Genomic DNA, 14260 nt, shown 5'->3' on the forward strand with positions numbered 1-14260 from the left:
GTTGGTTAAATTTATTTCCTGAATATTTCATAAATTCTTTGAGGAATTTATCTCACGGACATCGTTGGGTCCTCTGATCCTTTTTGAAGACATCTTTTCCGCTTATTCTTGCCTGGGAATTGTTTCGGACCAGATATTTCCCAACGTGAGGCGATGGACTCTTCCATCAAGACAGCGTGCTGTGTCACAAGGATCACATTATGCAAGCATGGTTCGAAGAACATATCCAAGCATTCCATGTACTCCTCAGGCAACCTAATTCTCCTTATTTGAATCTCTTCGAACATTTGTGAGATTATGTGGAACTCGGCATTCGCTGGTCGAAGCCAGTTCCTCACTCGGTCGGTGACCCCCACGAAGTTATTCTGTTTAGCTGATCCAGAACACCTTTCGTGGTTTCTAATGGAGTCAATGCCAAAGAGGGTGATTATAATTTATTCGTGTAACCATCCCCGCTTTTCCTCTGAAGTTCTGTTTCTTTCTCTCTCTCTCTCTCTCCCTTCATATATTTTTTTTTCAACAGTGGAGAGAGAGAGAATATTTCCTATTTTTTTTATTTCATTCTTCTTTTTTCATCCTTTTAAAGTATTTTTCCTCATAAACACGATTTTTTCTATAATTTTCCCATCACAAATTGTGGTTATTGCATTCAAGTCTCTCATTGTTAACAAAAAATCATTTGGTTTATTTTTTCTCGTTGCAGCTAATAAAACTTCGTTTTCTTCGCATCATTCTACTTGGAATATCTACTCATATGACTTTTAAACAAATAATGATTTCCCTTTTTTTATTCTTGTTTCTAATAATCATTCATTCCAAAGTTATCTGTGCGTATTTTATTCCCAGTTTTTTTTTTCGTTATTCAACCTTGTTCTAGGTCGTTTCGATTTATTTTGTTCATTGCCAAATCGACTCTTGCCGTTTTAGTTCTGTATCAAGATTTTTTTTAATCTTAAACATTTGTTGCGTCAGTGCTGTTTTGTTTTCTCTATTTAACCATTTTTTGTATTCGTTATTCAATCTTGGATCCAATTAGATGTTGATTACCAGTGGTAAGCAATTTGAAGCTACCATTCAAAACGAGGTAAGTCCGATGGTCAGGTTTGCCATTTTGTGTCTACCCATATTTCCTCGTAGGCTTCCTGAGTAAAACTGGGAGTGGCACTCTCTCCATTTGAGATGCTCTGTGGTTATACTGCCAATGTTTGGTTTATTAAAGCCTTGTTTTTAACTCGGTAGCACCACTTGGTTGAGTGTCAGGAAAAAATTACACAGGATAAAATTGCGCTGCAAAAATTACACGAGGACGAAATTACACAAACAAAAAATTACACACAAAAAAATTATACATAGATAAAAATACACTAAGGAAACAATTAGAAGGGAAAAAATACACAAGTAAGAAATTACACATAAAATAAAATTTACCAAAAATTGTACAAAATTTGTAGCCAGCAAGGGGTAAATCATTATTGCAGATTTGGGCAAGCGGATTAGGGGGGAGGTGGTTGAGTTGGAAACTCAAAATGATGCAGTGATGCTACCCTAATTAGTACTTACCTCAGATTTACAAGGAATAATTTCCTAAGGTAAAACCAATCGACAATTGTTAATCACCACGAACTGCTCAAGAATTTCTAAGAATTGTTTGAGTGAAGGTATATAAGTAAATTTTTGTCTTACATTCTTCAGTTCTAGTTTAGCGACTCGTAATATAGCTAGTGTATAACGTGCGACGTAATAAATTTCGTGATTAATTTTTTAAAATTAATTTTTAATTTGCTCATGACTGATTTTGAGTACGGCGTTAGTAATAAAGGTGGTCAAATTATAATTTACAAAGGATTTGAGTTTGTTCGTCACCGTGAAACTGCTATCGGAACTATTCATTGACGTTGTGCAAAGTTTAGAACTTTACATTGTCGATCGCTGCTCCATACCAGAGACAACAAGATTATCCGTGAGTCTTCAGAACACTATCATGTTAATAGGACTTTTGAATCTGAAGCTCATCAACTTGCAAATCAAATGAAAAGAAAAATGTCGAATCCAGGCGCAACGGTTCGTGCAATTATAGCTAACAGTTTATTGACTGTATCAGACGGATGAAAAATGTGCCTACCGAAGAAGAGTTCCATGACGAGGCGATTAAATGATCCAAAGCTAAAACAATCGGAAACGTTCCGTCAAATCCGGATAACAAAAATTTTGAAATACCAGAGACGTACTCTAAATGGATTATTCATGATTCCAGGGTATAATACTAATTGGTCACAAGACTCTTCTAGATCAACTTGTAGTTAACGATCTTTGGCTAGCAGATGGTACATTTAAAGTGGTTCCAGAAATATATTATCAATTATACAGTATCCATGTCCAATATGATTCAGGCGTCGCTTTTCCTTGTCTACTGGCTCTTCTACCAGGGGAAAAGGAAGAAATATACGTGAAGATGCTGAACATGTTACTGGAGAAAATTCCTCAAGCTCGATCACGAAAAAGTTTGACTGATTTTGAAACAGCAGCAATGAATGCTTTCCGTACCGTGTTTGAAAATATCGAAATTGGTGGCTGCTTTTTCCACTTATCACAATCTATTATACACAAAGTAAATGAATGAGACGACAGCTCAGGAACGGCACTTATAGACAACCTCTATTCAGTATTTCTACTTGGAACCATAGACACTCTGCAGCCAACTGTATAGCTAGAACTACAAATTGTATCGAAGGATGGCACTATGGACTTCCGTCGCTCTTTCAGTGTTCTCATCCAGCTGTGTGGAAATTTTTGGATAACATTGTTAAAGAACTATCTTTACAACATACAAACTATTTGCAGTTTAACTGGTCAACGAAACCCAGGACGTCGTAGGTACATTTCGTTAAAACAACGTATTTCAAATACAGTGGTATCTCGCTAATCCGAACTAATAAAAACCGTGCTCGTTCGTATTAGCGAATTTTTCCCCCAAGAGACAACGATAACTAACGTTTAAGACAAAAATAATGAGATTCTAATGGTACAGCAATTTAATTATGTAAATAAATGAAGTAACTGATAGAAAAAAAGCTACTGTACTATAATGTAAAACTTAAGAAATAATACAAGTCTATTTTAGTAAAAAAATTAGTTTGTATGTACTCTATTGTTGAGGATTTTGATTTATGAAAATTGCATAGTTCAGTACATAACTTTATTTGCATAAAAATATCACTTTCTTGAATACAACACAAGAAAAAGTTTCACAAAATAACACACAGACAAAAAAAGTTTTTTATTTCTTTGTAAAAACGTCACTGATTTGCTTTTGCTTCTTGGAAGCTCAACTTTATTCAAATGAGTCTTCTCGGAGCTGCATCAGCAATAAAATTTTGTGGAATGGGGAATCATTCTGCTTAGCCCATTCTATAAGCTTATTAAAGCTGTCAACCTCCTCTTCATGTTTTACTTTTTTTTCTTCGAGTTCTTTATCGTCATCATCGTCTTCTAATTCATTCTGTAGCGTCATATTTATAATTTCAGCATCTTATTTGATTTCAAATTCACTTTCGGTTCTACCTGTAATCCATTCCTTAATATCTGTTTGTCAACATCTGGGTTTATATTTTAATCAAATTATGCACGTTTTGAATTTCCTTTTTTTGTGTATCACTGTAGTTATACTGTATTGTAATAAAAAAAAATAATAATAGTTAAAATAATAATTATTAAATAAAAATAATAATGCGTAATAAATAAAACTTGTTTTTTTTTTCTTTCAAACCACAGTTCGGATTACTGGTGGGTTCGGACTAAAGAAGTTCGGATTAGCGAGATACAACTGTATTGTACAAAATTACGACTCTAACAGACGATTGGATTTTTTACATTGTATAGCTTACATGACTTAGTGTTTGTTTTTTATTATTTTTTAAAAGAAAAGTAATCTTTGCAATATTAAGAAAGTTTGTGTTTAATTTGACAACAAAATACCAATAATATTTTAATCGAATTAAAGTCATCAGGTAGGTCTTATAAAGTATTACAAAATTCACGGAACTCCTATCTGAAAATAAATATATAAAATTCATCATAAAAATTTAAAAACTAAAATAAAAAATTTCGGTGTGAATATTCAAATTTGTGTAACTTTTTCTTTGTGTATTTTTATCTATATGTAATTTCTTCCTCGTGTAATTTTGGCAGTGTAATTTTAACATGTAACTACTTGAGAGAGGCTATATGCTGCTCATTACCAACTTACTTATTAGAGGTGTTTGTTTTGTTATTTCTATTTTAATTCTGCTTGAGAATTTATATAAGGTACTAAATTGATTGTGCAGAGATTACGATCTAATGGAGGATGTATTTCTATGATTTTATTAGCTACTTAATAATCCATGATAATTTCAAAGAGTTATTTTTAAAATTCTGTTTATTAAATCTACATATACTTCAATTTTCATATTATTCGTTTGAAAATATTAACATATTTATGATATTTTCAGTATATTCAGCCCTATTTGGTTTATGTTTTAATTCTTGTTTTAATTCAATCTCTTTTTGAATACATAAAATCACGTACGGAACTGCTAAAATGGTTTAACCAATAATTACTTTGTACTTTGTGCTGAAATCTCAGAAAACCTCGCTATGTTTGAAATTCATTTAATAAGAGAAACTTCCCTTGCTGCTAGCTAATATCAACTGCTTCAGTAATTAACCCTCCTCGAAATGCAATTCACGTCTAGGTACGTTAAGTGGGATGATAATGGGAGTTGTATCTCGCTAGGTGGAGTCTCAAGCGACAAAGGAACAATCGCTTGCTACGAAAATGAGTGTAGATATGGCGAACAGTAATTTGTTTGTTACGTTGATATTTGGATTGTTTAAGGACAAAACAACAGCTTTATTTTGAAAATAGTTACAATGTAAATGAATGCCATTTATATTATTCACTATGTAAATGAATAAGGTCATGTTTATGTTATATGTAGTTGATTATCTTCTGGTAAAATTCAAAAGAAAATTCTCATCTACTGTATATGAAAGAGCGAATTAAGTGCTGATGTTGATCTATCTATAGTTTGCTGAATTACTGTGAATGGTTGAAATCAAAAGGACGATGCCTATGTTTTAATCTTAACGTATTTTCCACATTTAAACATTTTGGAAAATTGTGTAGCGTTTTAAGATATTTGTTCTTGTGAGAAACCAAATATATGTATTAAGAAGATTAGCTGGAAGATACTAATTGAAACAGAGTTCCATCACTTTAATGGTAGCAATACTATCTCGTGGATTCACGTCTTCAATTTCTCAAGTTTCATATAACCTATTACTTATATAAGAAAGATACCCGATTACCATGACAAAAATTTTGTTGCCCTTTATGAGACGTACTGTTATTGCTCTTGTCTAGACATGGAAGTTAGTTTTGTTCCAGCAACCAACATTTTGCTGCTGGATAACTTGGCGCACAATACATTGACGCTCTTATTCTGGGATAACTTTTAAAATGTCACTCGATTTAATGTATGTTTAGAACCATTCTCAAGATTCTTTTGGTTTCAGGTTTATTAATTTGGAAAAAAAAAATGTTTTGAAGGATGCGTTGAGAAATTAAGTAACAGCACACATCCTTTACTCGGTAGGAGAGGAATAGAGGTGGGGGGGGGGTTGTGACTTCATCCGATCCCAGATGGTCTTAGTGTCACGATGGAACAAATGCATAAACATTTTTGGATACGCAGGAAAAGTAATGAGTATTAAAGACGACTTGTGCGTCATATATGCATCTCAAGGTTGTTACTCTTACTTGTTGTTGCTTTATGTTTTAAAACGTCTTCGTATATAGCAAGACGGCATAGCAAAATAACCTCCATTTCACATTGTGAATCCGGAAAGACATTCATGAACGCCTTTGTCTACAGTGAAGGATTCAAACTCTCATCGCACTCCAGCATTTTGGGTGGAGAGCAGATATTCTTTCCACTCAGTAAACCAGTTGTCAGGTTGACCTTGATGAGGTTGTTTATGTACCGTTAGTGACAGGATCAGATGTACCATGCGGTGTCATTACGTCCCTTTTGTATTGCGTTGCTATATGATCGATATGGTGGTCCACCATTGGATGCACGTTTCTTGCAATCCATGTTTAGCCTTATAAAGAAAACCGTTTACGGCGTGTTTATTCTAGTAGAGTAGAGAATAAACAACCCGTCTCTGATGGTATTAGGATTCCATGGATGATAGGGGTGTATGTACCTAGTAAGTGAATTTTGTTGGTCATAGCAATATACTAGTAAATTGTATATCGCTAACGTTAAAGAGAAAACGTAATCATTTTCTTAAATTCTAATGAAATATGTAAAAGAAAGTATAGTTTTACATATTAGTTATTTTGTTTTTGATCAAATTTTATTTTCTGAGTCTTGTGTGATAAAAAAAAATTTAAATTGCAATCAAAACCATGTTATACGCACACCTCGTACATCTAATTTTTTCTAGCAGTTGTTGACATGTTTGCAGTTTGTTGCTTGGTTGTTCTTTAATTAATTTTTTTCATTTATTATTTCATACTTCAGCTAATAATTTTTCATTAATCAAAAATTCAGTCCGGGATACAGAGAAGCAATCTATTGACTTTTCTTTCTGCATTACATGGGATGATACAGACGTGCTAATCAATAAAAGCAAGGTCTTTTTTTTTCTTACCCTTCATGAAAAAGAGGGATGAAGTTTCTGGTAGTGATTATTTTTTGATCCCACGCCCAAATCAAATGAAGTCATTAAGTGGCTTGTTTTCGCAAAGGATTGTAAACTAAGCCAATGTTTTTGATGCCTTGACACTTTACAACAACTTCTAGTCGACTAATTTGATTTTACTCCCTACGGTTAACGTTGCTGAGAGGAATTTCAATAATTTTTTAGAAGCGTGATTTTTAAATTGAAGTGTTTTTGTTGGTGATGGCTTGAAGTTTGCAGCGACGGTAAATCTAAGTATGAAATATGCATATTGTACCAAAGTTTTTTTTATTATAATAGAAGAAATGCTTTTTCCCCTTCGTTGTCTCTAATTTCATTACCAAATTAATATCATAAAGTGGATTTTCTTTTAATGCAAGTAACATTTAAAGAAAGCTACGAGAAAGAGAAATTAAGATAATTCATATGATCAATCAAATATTTTTTTCATTTAGTTTTTTATTATCTTTTTTCGTACTTTTCGTAATTTTTTTTGCTTGTCATTCCACTCTTAAACTTAGAACATTTTCTTACTGTGATTAACAGCTACGCCACCTAGTGATGACCTCACCTTTAATTCTAAATACCAAACCTGGAACTTTTATAAGCTGCTTCAGGCCGCCAGCATAATAGTTGTCTCACATCGGGCGATTTGATTCGTTTGTCAAATAAGTACTACGTGGAATTAAAACGAAACACTATTGTAATAATCTTGCCATTTTACTGTAGATCTGGCCGAGTTAAAAATGAGATTTCCAAAGAGAAAAGTTCGTTTATTTGTAAGCCCGCTTGAATTCGACTGCTCGGATTGTTGGGAGAGTGAACGTGGGAACATGTGGAGGTAGAGTAGTGAAAGATGTTGGACCGAGTACGAATCTTAACTTGCAAGCAGAGATTCATTCTTAGATGTTGCATAAATATGTTGGGAATTGAGGAGTAGACAAATGCATTTAATATAACAGACGTTATTATTATGAAGAGAGATCTCCAGGGATTCGGGGAATGATTGCAGGAGGCTACATATCACCTACAGCAGCTTCCATAGCTTTTCTTGAATTTATTCACACTACTTACAACCTCCAAAACCAGTCCATTCCAATAATTCTGAGAGAGATATCTAGTCCGCACCTTCTCCTTCACTTTATTCATCCTCAGCTTTCGTGCACGTTCTCTTTCCACACTCCATAAAATGTAAACTGCCGTCTACTGGTATCTTCTGACCCTTTCAGAAGTTTGTAAATCTCAATCATATTACTCCTCTTTCTTCCTATTTGCTATTATGTGGTCCATAAAGTCTCAATCTGTCTAGATAATTTGCATCCCAGTGTCAACTTTCACATTCTTTTCACTTATATCGGCATTGCCATGGAAACAGGATACTAGACCTGCGCACAATAGTTCAAGTGATGTCATATCGAGGCCTTATAAAGAGGCAAAATGACTTCCTTATCTTTACATGTCTAAGTTTGTTTCATCATTGCAATTATCTTTTGAGTTGTATTTGCAATCTTTGCTACATTGCCCCTGAACTTCAACTTGCTATCTGCGAACACTCCGAGATCCCTAGCCTCATCAGTTTCTTCCAGCATAAATAATCTCACCAATATAACATAGCATTCAAGATTTCCTTATCAGGGGAGGGAAATTCCTGCCATGGATTCTTTTATTAATTCGAGCATGATACACATCCCATGCGAATATAGATATCAGCATTGCCATGAAAACAGGATACCACACCTGCGCACAATAGTTCAAGTGATGTCATATCGAGGTCTTGTAAAGAAGCAAAACCAGCAGCAACAAACTTGGTTTGTTGCTGCTGGTTACTTTTAGCGTAGTTTATATTCGTATAAGTTAAACAAGTCGTATATTTTGTAGCACAGATTGCTTTGACATAAAACGTGTTTTTCATCTCTCTCTCAAGTACGATATGTTTTGAGATAATTATAAGTTATTTTAAACAAGAAATTCAGACACTTATACTAGAAAAACTTCGAAATTTTATAAAGAAATAGCCGATGTTCAACAGAATTAATTAGAAATGTTTTTTTTTAACCAAAAAAATTAAACTGAAACTTTTTTTCCCGGTGGTAGGAAATCGATTAAGAACTAGTCATCTGATTTCAATCTTCTAGGATAATAAATTGACTCGCTTATTCTTTTACCGATTTCGATATATTTTAACACCGGAAATCTGTTTTATTCTGTGGGAATAGGCAATAAACAAACATCCAGGAGTTGATTTGACTCTCCACATAATCTTAGAAATGTCAAAGTATTTAATTTAAAAAAAGGCCAAAATTTACTCTACGATTCATATGAAATAGCCTGTAGTTCTATTAACCTTTTATCTACTGTAGTACTTATAATTTAGATATCTTCCTATCTTTTTTTTCCTTGCCACTCTTCTTGCTGACATCAAGAAAACACTTGTGTTCGATTTCTATATTCTTGTCTGAATGTGCTTGCATGTTGTGAACCATTTTAAGTTATCAATGAAGAAACTCTTCTCCTTCCTTATACAGGGAAATCGCCCCTTATCACAAACGATGTCCTCCCGTGAACACAATCGCTCCTCATTAAATAGTAGATCTAATTATCTACGCCAATTTCTGTACAGTATGGCTGCCCCGCGATTCCTCACTACCGTTGGTTCTTTACGATTACCAGAAACTCGGATCAACAGAAGTTACAGTTCGCGGAAATGACCGCCAATAAGGCTGAATCATGTGGTTCAGAAGCAGCAAAAGTATAGGAAATGTGCTCCGAAGAAACCTCTTGCTTAATTGGCTACAGCGGAAGCTGTAAGAGGCATCTCTTATGATTTCCTCTTCTTCACTGAGATTGCCTATTTTCTTTCCGAAATTACCAGCAGTTGGCTCGGAATACTCATTTCACGTGACTGGAATGCTTGTGATCAATATCTTGACAGAATCATAGTTTACCCTGCAGATGCCACGACTCGGATGTTTTTCAGATCGATTTTTCATTTATTGTTAAAAAAATCCCTTCCATTTATTGTAGACATAATTACCGTGCTTCAGTAACTCAAGTTACAATAGCTGTGAATCTGAAGCGAGTAAACAAAAGATATTGCGAGCGCATCCTTGAAATTGTCTTTATTTCTTCGTTCTATAATATTTCAATAAAGATCGCAAAATATGAAAATCTAACTATAGTGTATATAATTTGTTACTAATAGAACATGGAAATGATTTTGTGTATTTGAATATATGAACTTAATGAGTTGTAAAATTAGCACGTTTCCTAACTACATTTCTTTTGCTGTTTCTGAACCACATGATTCAGCCTTATTTTTATGATGAGTTTGAGAAGAGTTTGGTATTTTTGTTGGATGTATAAATGGAGAAATTGAAAGGAAATATCATATAAAAAATTTACTCTAACCATATAATTTTTGCACTAACCATATAGGATTTCGATACCTTCGTCAATTTCTTGATATGTACCCTCAAGGGGGGGTGTTCAGACTACTATGACAGCACTACATGATTAAGTTTACATTATTATTAATCTCCTATCAACTTTTCTCCAAATCAGTATCACTTGTGAGCACTCCAATATTGTCATGTGTAAAATGTCGTGCTTCTAAGGCACTTCTGACCGAATCAATCCACCTAGACCTTGGTCGTCTTCTGGATCTCTTTCCTATCATCTTGACATCTAACACCTGTTTTGCTAGCCTTTCCTCACTCATTCTATTCAAGTCCGTACCACTTTACATTAGCTCTGCTTACACATTTTTGAATGCTAATAATGTAAAGTTCATTTCTAATATCTTCATTTTTAATATGATTCTGCCATTGATGCCATCGGTTTACTCCCCTAATTTTTCTCACAACCCTCATGCCTCTGGTCTCTAGTCTTTGAACAAGTCTTTATTTTTAAGCCAACTCTCGGATTCCTAACTTAAAACTGGTTTGAACAGTCTTGTATGCTGCTAGTTTGGTTTAATAATTAGTTTGGTGTTTTGGCTAATCTCTCTCTCTCTCTCTCTCTCTCTCTCTCTCTCTCTCATTCCATATAAATTTATTCAGCTGGCTGTCTACCAAACCAGATTTGCTTATTCTGTTGTCTATTTCCAGATTTAACCTGCCATCTTCACTAAAAACTGGCCTAAATAGCTGAAATAGTTCGCATGTTGTATAGGCTCTCCATTGGGAATGCAGCTTTAGTTTTCTATGTTCCGGCCTATTTTCATAGTTTTGGTCTTTTTATTGCTGATTTTCATGCCAAGTTTGTTACAGCTATGCAATTTAGTTAGTGAATCCTGGAGACTTGCACTAGATGTGTTTAGGAGTACAACATCATCTGCATAAAACAAAGAGCTAAGTTTAATATCTCCGATTCTAACAGGTTTAATGCCACTTTTTCATAATGTTATCCATATAGATGATGAATAAGGGTGGAGATGATGTGCATCCCTGATTTCACATCAAACAATCTTCCGATATTTCTTTCAATTCTGACTGCTGACTTACAACTTAAATATAGACTATGTATTTCTCTGTATAATGTTCTATATATCACATATGATTGTAACCTTTAAAGTATGGCGATCTGTACTGAAGTACAGATCCTTGTTATATTTCAATGATTTCTTAACTGTTTGTCGTAAAGTGAAAATCTGATCTTGACAACCTCTATTTGACCTGAACCTAGCTTATTTCCCCAGGTTTCTTTTTCAAGTTTTTGACTGTTTTTCTACCTCGAGTATTGATATGTGCTCCTGTTGGCATTTCTAGAAATCCTTATCTTCAGTTTTTCAAGTCACCTTTATCATCATCGATCCTTCATACAGAACTCGTTCATCCATTTCTAAGCTGCTTCAATATCAGAACATTTTGCCACCTTCCTGATATTTATTTTCCACCCTCGAACCAAAATCTTCCCTTGACGTTTGTTTAGCTACTTTTACACAGCTTAGCTCTCTTACATTTTCTCTGTATTCTTTTAGAGCATCTGCCAACTTATTTGCTAGGAACATTTGGTGTGCTTTATTCTTTTCCAGGACTGCTTCTTTAAATTCTTGTGTCCACCATGGTGTTCTAATTTTTCTATCCTTGCAGACAACTTCACCACATACCCCCCCCCCCTAGCTGAATCAATATTTTCTTCAGAGTTTGCAACTGGGACTCCAAGGTTTGGTTCTTGTTTACAAACTGCTTCAGATTTTCTTCAATAATGTTTGTATAGTCGTATTTTCAGTTTACCTGTAAAAGCTGCTCAACTTTGTTTTTATAACTTTCTTACATACCCTTCATTACACTGTGATATCCGTTTTTATCCAGCTCAACACTAAATGGTGATCACTTTCTATTTCAAATCCTCTTGCACTCTTGTATCCTGAACCAGCATGTTGATATCACTATCAACAATGATGTAGTGATTGAGGCTTTCTTATTTTTTCTGTCATCTCTCCAAGTAAGCTTGTGCACATCTTTATGTTGAAACATGGTGTTGGTAATAATTAGTCCATGTCCTGAACAGAAATCCACCAAATACTCACTATTATTAATAGTTTTGCCCTTTTGCCCTTTTCTCCAAATTTTTCCCAAACGTTCGTATGTGCTGGTGGAATTCATTTCCTATTCTGCTGTTTAGATCTCCAAGAGGACCACTTTTTCCATTTCGAAGAGTTAAAATGGTAAAATATGTAATAGGGATAAAGTTTCACTTACAGTGAAATATATAGGTGCTTAGGCATCTTGTGGTACCTACCCACTTAAAAATGTATTTTAAATAAAAATAAGACCATGAAGTATTGAAAAAATCTAGTATTTGGTGCGTAGTTCCTTTTTTACAGGCATTTCTTGAAGATGTTCAGATGATTTGGCTAATTTAGAAATTTTTTTACGTTGTTTAAAGTTCCATTATTAATTTTAGTTCGATCCGTCCAACTTTAATTTAAATTTAGTTATTTTATGATTAATTTCTGTTTGGAAACACGCATGCGCAGAAATTTCACTTTTATTCTTTTTTCCTGTCAAATATTTACCCGTCTAACTGTCACAATATCCGAATCATATTTCTAAGTGATATTTACGTGCCGTAGAATCGGATCATTTCTTCTGATAAACTGCGAACTAAGCATCCTTTCACCGGAGCTGATGCTGCTGATTTAAGATGTTCCCATTCGGCGCTGTGTCACAGAGAAAGAAGTCATTATAGAAGACAGGCTGACCAAGTCACTTTGCCGCCGATGTGGAAATAAAAATCGCCATCGACATCCGACTCAAGATCGCATTTATTTGTTCCCACCCATCTTCACCCTACTCCTCTTTCCTCCCGACACAAAATAGATCCATCGAACGCGTAAAGGTTGTGCTTAATAGAAGCGAATTGCATTAGTGAACAAGTAAAAAAACAAACTTGCTTTAAAAGAGATTCAAGAAAGAAACTCCACTTTTTTCCATGCGCGTGATATTTTATGAATTTAACGCTTACAGAGTAATTTTAAGTAAGTTTAACACTTATTCTGAGCAGGACATTGAAACACGGAAACCTAATTCTGAATTCTTCTCTTGCATTTTTGTAGATATTTTTTCGTGCGTCTGAACACGTGATTTGGTAGTTTTTTTTTTTTAAATAAGGGGATAAATGTTATGCTGATTCATTTCCTTATCCTCATAGGTCCAGTAAGATCCATTTATTTATTCTTTTACTGGTCCTTTATTAAAATGATAAGATAACTTTTCAACCACAGATGAAGTATCTTGTCTCATCGGAAGTTGCAGAAGTTTTCCTACATGAAAATCGAGTACAATCATTCATTTTTGATCGCTTTGTTTTATTTTATCCTTCCTCATTCAAAGTAAAAGCTGGCTATATAGTAATAGAAAATTGTACTTTCTCAAATGCATGCAGTGTGCTAAATTATTTAGCAAATTAAACATTTATTTTTATGGATCGTCATTACGATCTACGTTTCCACCTTAGCCATCTATTATGTACTCTTTCGAGAATTCGTGTTTAACAATTTGTGTGCCTTCTTTCTTCCTAATTATGTTGTGCTTCAGTAAATAAATACTATGATTTAATGCATAATCGCATATCTTTTTTGGTCTTTTAGTTGCTGCCTGTTGTTTTTAGTGTAAATAATAGACGCGGGACTATGGGATGGCAACATGGGTATACTCGTCACATATATCAACTGCTTACGATGCATGTTATCTGTGAAATTAAATGGAACAACAACAAATATCATAAAAGACTTCGTCTTTCATTTTAGGAACCGAATGCATGAAACTTTGATAAACTAGACACAAACATATGTAAGCAAGTGGTCCTTTAGGGGGCCATGAACAGTGGATAAAAAATTCAGACCAATTTATCAGAATTATTTCGTCTGGATTCTTCAGGCAGTCGAAATTTGAATAAGCAATTGCATTTTAAAACAAATTTGCATAAATTGTGCAAAGGAGACTAATAATTATTATTTTATACAGTTCCTTTAACTCTTGATTTTCCACTGTTTGGTATTAAACTGAAAAAAATAACGAACATGTAT

This window comes from Typopeltis vanoorti, chromosome 5 (genome assembly GCF_054136105.1).
Source record: "Typopeltis vanoorti isolate ZY-2024b chromosome 5, IOZ_Tvanoo_1.0, whole genome shotgun sequence".
Taxonomy (NCBI): domain Eukaryota; kingdom Metazoa; phylum Arthropoda; class Arachnida; order Uropygi; family Thelyphonidae; genus Typopeltis; species Typopeltis vanoorti.